Below are 7500 nucleotides of genomic sequence, written 5' to 3'. Positions count from 1 at the left end.
TATATTTCACTGGTCATCCCCAAAGCCAACCAGTCAGTCCTTTGGCCGCCTTTCCTTCCAGTTCTCTGCTGCCAATGACCGATCGTTGCAGCTGTACACAGCCCATCTGTAAACTGCATCCAACTACCTACCTCATCCCCATATTGTTTTATTAACTTTAAAAAATATATTTTGCACACCAGTATTTCTACTTGCACATCATCATCATCTGCTATTTATCAGTCCAGTGTTGCTAAACTGTAATTACTTCGCTACTATTGGCCTATTTATTGCCTTTCCTCCTCACGCTATTTGCACACACTGTATATAGATTTTTCTATTGTGTTATTGACTGTAAGTTTGTTTATGTGTAACTCTGTGTTGTTGTTTTTGTCGCACTGCTTTGCATTATCTTGTCCAGGTCGCAGTTGTAAATGAGATCTTGTTCTCAACTGGCCCACCTGGTTAAATAAAAAATAATAAATAAATAAATAATGAGAAAAAAAGGTGTGTGTTTATTATAGTACAATGTATCTCAGTGATGGTGTGTCGGCCTATTGCACTGATGAGTATGTATAATGTATGATTCCAGAGCACTTCTACCAGAACAGTCCATCCCTCTGCATCAATAACAGGAGGCTAAATGTGTCACTCGTTCCAACACTTCCACCCAAATGATACTCCCACTGCGTCTGGCACGGGGTACAGTCTACAGCCCTCAAATTTAAATATGGACCTGGAAGCCAGATCCACTGTTGTTTTTGTTCTCTTCTCCAACCAGGGACTGATTTAGACCTGGGACAACAGGTGTGTGGTTCCCCTCCAACCAGGGACTGATTTAGACCTGGGACAACAGGTGTGTGGTTCCCCTCCAACCAGGGACTGATTTAGACCTGGGACAACAGGTGTGTGGTTCCCCTCCAACCAGGGACTGATTTAGACCTGGGACAACAGGTGTGTGGTTCCCCTCCAACCAGGGACTGATTTAGACCTGGGACAACAGGTGTGTGGTTCCCCTCCAACCAGGGACTGATTTAGACCTGGGACAACAGGTGTGTGATTCCCCTCCAACCAGGGACTGATTTAGACCTGGGACAACAGGTGTGTGGTTCCCCTCCAACCAGGGACTGATTTAGACCTGGGACAACAGGTGTGTGATTCCCCTCCAACCAGGGACTGATTTAGACCTGGGACAACAGGTGTGTGATTCCCCTCCAACCAGGGACTGATTTAGACCTGGGACAACAGGTGTGTGGTTCCCCTCCAACCAGGGACTGATTTAGACCTGGGACAACAGGTGTGTGATTCCCCTCCAACCAGGGACTGATTTAGACCTGGGACAACAGGTGTGTGATTCCCCTCCAACCAGGGACTGATTTAGACCTGGGACAACAGGTGTGTGATTCCCCTCCAACCAGGGACTGATTTAGACCTGGGACAACAGGTGTGTGGTTCCCCTCCAACCAGGGACTGATTTAGACCTGGGACAACAGGTGTGTGATTCCCCTCCAACCAGGGACTGATTTAGACCTGGGACAACAGGTGTGTGATTCCCCTCCAACCAGGGACTGATTTAGACCTGGGACAACAGGTGTGTGATTCCCCTCCAACCAGGGACTGATTTAGACCTGGGACAACAGGTGTGTGATTCCCCTCCAACCAGGGACTGATTTAGACCTGGGACAACAGGTGTGTGATTCCCCTCCAACCAGGGACTGATTTAGACCTGGGACAACAGGTGGGTGATTCCCCTCCAACCAGGGACTGATTTAGACCTGGGACAACAGGTGGGTGATTCCCCTCCAACCAGGGACTGATTTAGACCTGGGACAACAGGTGTGTGATTCCCCTCCAACCAGGGACTGATTTAGACCTGGGACAACAGGTGTGTGATTCCCCTCCAACCAGGGACTGATTTAGACCTGGGACAACAGGTGTGTGATTCCCCTCCAACCAGGGACTGATTTAGACCTGGGACAACAGGTGTGTGATTCCCCTCCAACCAGGGACTGATTTAGACCTGGGAAAACAAGTGTGTGATTCCCCTCCAACCAGGGACTGATTTAGACCTGGGACAACAGGTGTGTGATTCCCCTCCAACCAGGGACTGATTTAGACCTGGGACAACAGGTGTGTGATTCCCCTCCAACCAGGGACTGATTTAGACCTGGGACAACAGGTGGGTGATTCCCCTCCAACCAGGGACTGATTTAGACCTGGGACAACAGGTGGGTGATTCCCCTCCAACCAGGGACTGATTTAGACCTGGGACAACAGGTGGGTGATTCCCCTCCAACCAGGGACTGATTTAGACCTGGGAAAACAAGTGTGTGATTCCCCTCCAACCAGGGACTGATTTAGACCTGGGACAACAGGTGTGTGATTCCCCTCCAACCAGGGACTGATTTAGACCTGGGACAACAGGTGTGTGATTCCCCTCCAACCAGGGACTGATTTAGACCTGGGACAACAGGTGTGTGATTCCCCTCCAACCAGGGACTGATTTAGACCTGGGACAACAGGTGTGTGATTCCCCTCCAACCAGGGACTGATTTAGACCTGGGACAACAGGTGTGTGATTCCCCTCCAACCAGGGACTGATTTAGACCTGGGACAACAGGTGTGTGATTCCCCTCCAACCAGGGACTGATTTAGACCTGGGACAACAGGTGTGTGGTTCCCCTCCAACCAGGGACTGATTTAGACCTGGGACAACAGGTGTGTGGTTCCCCTCCAACCAGGGACTGATTTAGACCTGGGACAACAGGTGTGTGGTTCCCCTCCAACCAGGGACTGATTTAGACCTGGGACAACAGGTGTGTGCTATTAATGATCAGGTAGAACAGAAAAGCAGCAGTAGTCTGGACCTCGTCGGGTCAGATCTGAAAAGCCCTGGTCTACAGTAATCACCCCAGATCATTTTCTTTAATAACTAAACCAAGGAGCTGGTAGATAGTCGTATCACTCAGACATGTAACTGCTGTCAGAACAGAAATGACAAGATTCTGTTATAATGCTGTTATTGCATCAAATGGTTGTTTTATGCAACATAATAAGGGGTTGTTAGAACGCTCCTCTGTGTGTGTTCTACTGAGGATGGGCCTCTGGGAGATTTAGCATGTCTTTTGGGTGATAAAACCTAAAGAGACCACATTCCAGATCATGAGTTAATGTTTCTGTTCTATAAGGGAGAGATGACTCCAGGGCCAGAACCTGGTCTCTACACAATGACATACTGTCTGCTGCGAATTAGAAGCATCTTTCATACTAATCTTTTTTTATTATTATTTATTTTTAGGGTGGATCAGCTAAAATATTGCGGAAAGAATGTTGTTTCCAATGTAATTGTCTGCATCATTTCCAATCCCCCATATTTTTGGGGTAAATATATATATCCTTACACGCATGCATATACAGATATATACAGATATATACATACACATACCTATATAGACATACATACTTTTTTAAAGAATATACCTTTATTATTATTCCCCGCAAACCCTTCCGCCGATCCCCCAATTGGAGTAAACTAATAAAAACTTCTGCTTCTACCTTCAATCCATACATCTTATACACATTTTACAGACACAGTCTACTTTACAATAGTTCCCTCTTGTTTGTTCTTAGTCCTTCCTCTATTTCTGATGTCCATCCAGTTTGAAGATTTCTATTTGTAACTATGCTATTTCACAAAAGCTCCGAACCTATATACAATCTACAGATCCCTTATGCCTTATGCCCTACATTGTTTATCTTGTTATTAGTCCCACCCTTCAGCTCCACTCAACCCCTCCCATCTGTCTCTCTACATCATCCATTTCAGAGTTCTACTTGCCACTTTCTACTTGTGCTGTGATGCTTCACAAAATAATTGAACCTTCCTATTCTCATAGATTCTACAGATTGTAAATTAAAAATAAACATTCATACTAATCTTAACCTTGTGACCCATTCCATACATCTGTTGTTTGTCATGTAGGTTGAAAGGGGTGTATCTTAGCTATAACACACCTCTGTACTTTTGTCTCTGGGCTCTCAACGAATCATCTGAGGGTGATTCGTTGACCAGCCAGTATTATCGTAGAGCCCTCAATCGATTCACTTTATATATGTATGTTGTTTGACCTGCTCCCTTATTAATAAGTGAATAAAGATTTAGTTTAAGTATAACTCTGACTTGTGTGATACGTTTGTCTCTCCTCATTTGGTAGTAAAGAAATGAACCACCGCACTACACAAAACTCTCCACCAGGTCATTTAGTGATAATAGTGATAATAATCAGTGATAATAATGAATACTCAATCCCACTCCTTGCGTCAATAAATCCTTTTCATAAAACACAACTTAAATTGGTGTCAGAAGTGGGATTTAGCTATAATCATTCTGACTCCAATAGGTCTAGGTCTACTTTGTGTGTTGTGTTTTCCAACGTTTCTCATCAAGTAACACTCACTCCCTAGTCCCTACACTCAGTCAGTAACACTCCCTCCCTAGTCCCTACACTCAGTCAGTAACACTCCCTCCCTAGTCCCTACACTCAGTCAGTAACACTCCCTCCCTAGTCCCCACACTCAGTCAGTAACACTCCCTCCCTAGTCCCTACACTCAGTCAGTAACACTCCCTCCCTAGTCCCCACACTCAGTCAGTAACACTCCCTCCCTAGTCCCTACACTCAGTCAGTAACACTCCCTCCCTAGTCCCTACACTCAGTCAGTAACACTCCCTCCCTAGTCCCCACACTCAGTCAGTAACACTCCCTCCCTAGTCCCTACACTCAGTCAGTAACACTCCCTCCCTAGTCCCTACACTCAGTCAGTAACACTCCCTCCCTAGTCCCCACACTCAGTCAGTAACACTCCCTCCCTAGTCCCTCCCTACCCTACTCAGTCAGTAACACTCCCTCCCTAGTCCCTACACTCAGTCAGTAACACTCCCTCCCTAGTCCCTACACTCAGTCAGTAACACTCCTCCCTAGTCCCCACACTCAGTCAGTAACACTCCCTCCCTAGTCCCCACACTCAGTCAGTAACACTCCCTCCCTAGTCCCCACACTCAGTCAGTAACACTCCCTCCCTAGTCCCTACACTCAGTCAGTAACACTCACTCCCCCCACACTGTCCCCACACTCAGTCAGTAACACTCCCTCCCTAGTCCCCACACTCAGTCAGTAACACTCCCTCCCTAGTCCCCACACTCAGTCAGTAACACTCCCTCCCTAGTCCCCACACTCAGTCAGTAACACTCCCTCCCTAGTCCCTACACTCAGTCAGTAACACTCCCTCCCTAGTCCCTACACTCAGTCAGTAACACTCCCTCCCTAGTCCCTACACTCAGTCAGTAACACTCCCTCCCTAGTCCCTACACTCAGTCAGTAACAACTCCCTCCCTAGTCCCTACACACTCAGTCAGTAACACTCCCTCCCTAGTCCCCACACTCAGTCAGTAACACTCCCTCCCTAGTCCCCACACTCAGTCAGTAACACTCCCTCCCTAGTCCCTACACTCAGTCAGTAACACTCCCTCCCTAGTCCCTACACTCAGTCAGTAACACTCCCTCCCTAGTCCCCACACTCAGTCAGTAACACTCCTCCCTAGTCCCTACACTCAGTCAGTAACACTCCCTCCCTAGTCCCTACACTCAGTCAGTAACACTCCCTCCCTAGTCCCCACACTCAGTCAGTAACACTCCCTCCCTAGTCCCCACACTCAGTCAGTAACACTCCCTCCCTAGTCCCCACACTCAGTCAGTAACACTCCCTCCCTAGTCCCCACACTCAGTCAGTAACACTCCCTCCCTAGTCCCTACACTCAGTCAGTAACAGTCTCCCTCCCTAGTCCCTACACTCAGTCAGTAACACTCCCTCCCTAGTCCCTACACTCAGTCAGTAACACTCCCTCCCTAGTCCCCACACTCAGTCAGTAACACTCCCTCCCTAGTCCCTACACTCAGTCAGTAACACTCCCTCCCTAGTCCCTACACTCAGTCAGTAACACTCCCTCCCTAGTCCCCACACTCAGTCAGTAACACTCCCTCCCTAGTCCCCACACTCAGTCAGTAACACTCCCTCCCTAGTCCCCACACTCAGTCAGTAACACTCCCTCCCTAGTCCCCACACTCAGTCAGTAACACTCCCTCCCTAGTCCCCACACTCAGTCAGTAACACTCCCTCCCTAGTCCCCACACTCAGTCAATACACTCCTCCCTAGTCCCCACACTCAGTCAGTAACACTCCCTCCCTAGTCCCTACACTCAGTCAGTAACACTCCCTCCCTAGTCCCCACACTCAGTCAGTAACACTCCCTCCCTAGTCCCTACACTCAGTCAGTAACACTCCCTCCCTAGTCCCCACACTCAGTCAGTAACACTCCCTCCCTAGTCCCCACACTCAGTCAGTAACACTCCCTCCCTAGTCCCTACACTCAGTCAGTAACACTCACTCCCTAGTCCCCACACTCAGTCAGTAACACTCCCTCCCTAGTCCCTACACTCAGTCAGTAACACTCCCTCCCTAGTCCCCACACTCAGTCAGTAACACTCCATCCCTAGTCCCTACACTCAGTCAGTAACACTCCCTCCCTAGTCCCCACACTCAGTCAGTAACACTCCCTCCCTAGTCCCTACACTCAGTCAATAACACTCCCTCCCTAGTCCCTACACTCAGTCAGTAACACTCACTCCCTAGTCTCTACACTCAGTCAGTAACACTCCCTCCCTAGTCCCTACACTCAGTCAGTAACACTCCCTCCCTAGTCCCTACACTCAGTCAGTAACACTCCCTCCCTAGTCCCTACACTCAGTCAGTAACACTCCCTCCCTAGTCCCTACACTCAGTCAGTAACACTCCCTCCCACTAGTCCCCCCTCCCTACACTCAGTCAGTAACACTCCCTCCCTAGTCCCCACACTCAGTCAGTAACACTCCCTCCCTAGTCCCCACACTCAGTCAGTAACACTCCCTCCCTAGTCCCCACACTCAGTCAGTAACACTCCCTCCCTAGTCCCTACACTCAGTCAGTAACACTCCCTCCCTAGTCCCTACACTCAGTCAGTAACACTCCCTCCCTAGTCCCCACACTCAGTCAATAACACTCCCTCCCTAGTCCCTACACTCAGTCAGTAACACTCCCTCCCTAGTCCCCACACTCAGTCAGTAACACTCCCTCCCTAGTCCCCACACTCAGTCAGTAACACTCCCTCCCTAGTCCCCACACTCAGTCAGTAACACTCCCTCCCTAGTCCCTACACTCAGTCAGTAACACTCCCTCCCTAGTCCCCACACTCAGTCAGTAACACTCCCTCCCTAGTCCCCACACTCAGTCAGTAACACTCCCTCCCTAGTCCCCACACTCAGTCAGTAACACTCCCTCCCTAGTCCCCACACTCAGTCAGTAACACTCCCCCACCCTAGTCCCTACACTCAGTCAGTAACACTCCCTCCCTAGTCCCTACACTCAGTCAGTAACACTCCCTCCCTAGTCCCTACACTCAGTCAGTAACACTCCCTCCCTAGTCCCTA

Source organism: Oncorhynchus keta, chromosome 10 (assembly GCF_023373465.1).
Source record: "Oncorhynchus keta strain PuntledgeMale-10-30-2019 chromosome 10, Oket_V2, whole genome shotgun sequence".
Taxonomy (NCBI): Eukaryota; Metazoa; Chordata; class Actinopteri; order Salmoniformes; family Salmonidae; genus Oncorhynchus; species Oncorhynchus keta.
This window is presented reverse-complemented; position numbering follows the sequence as displayed.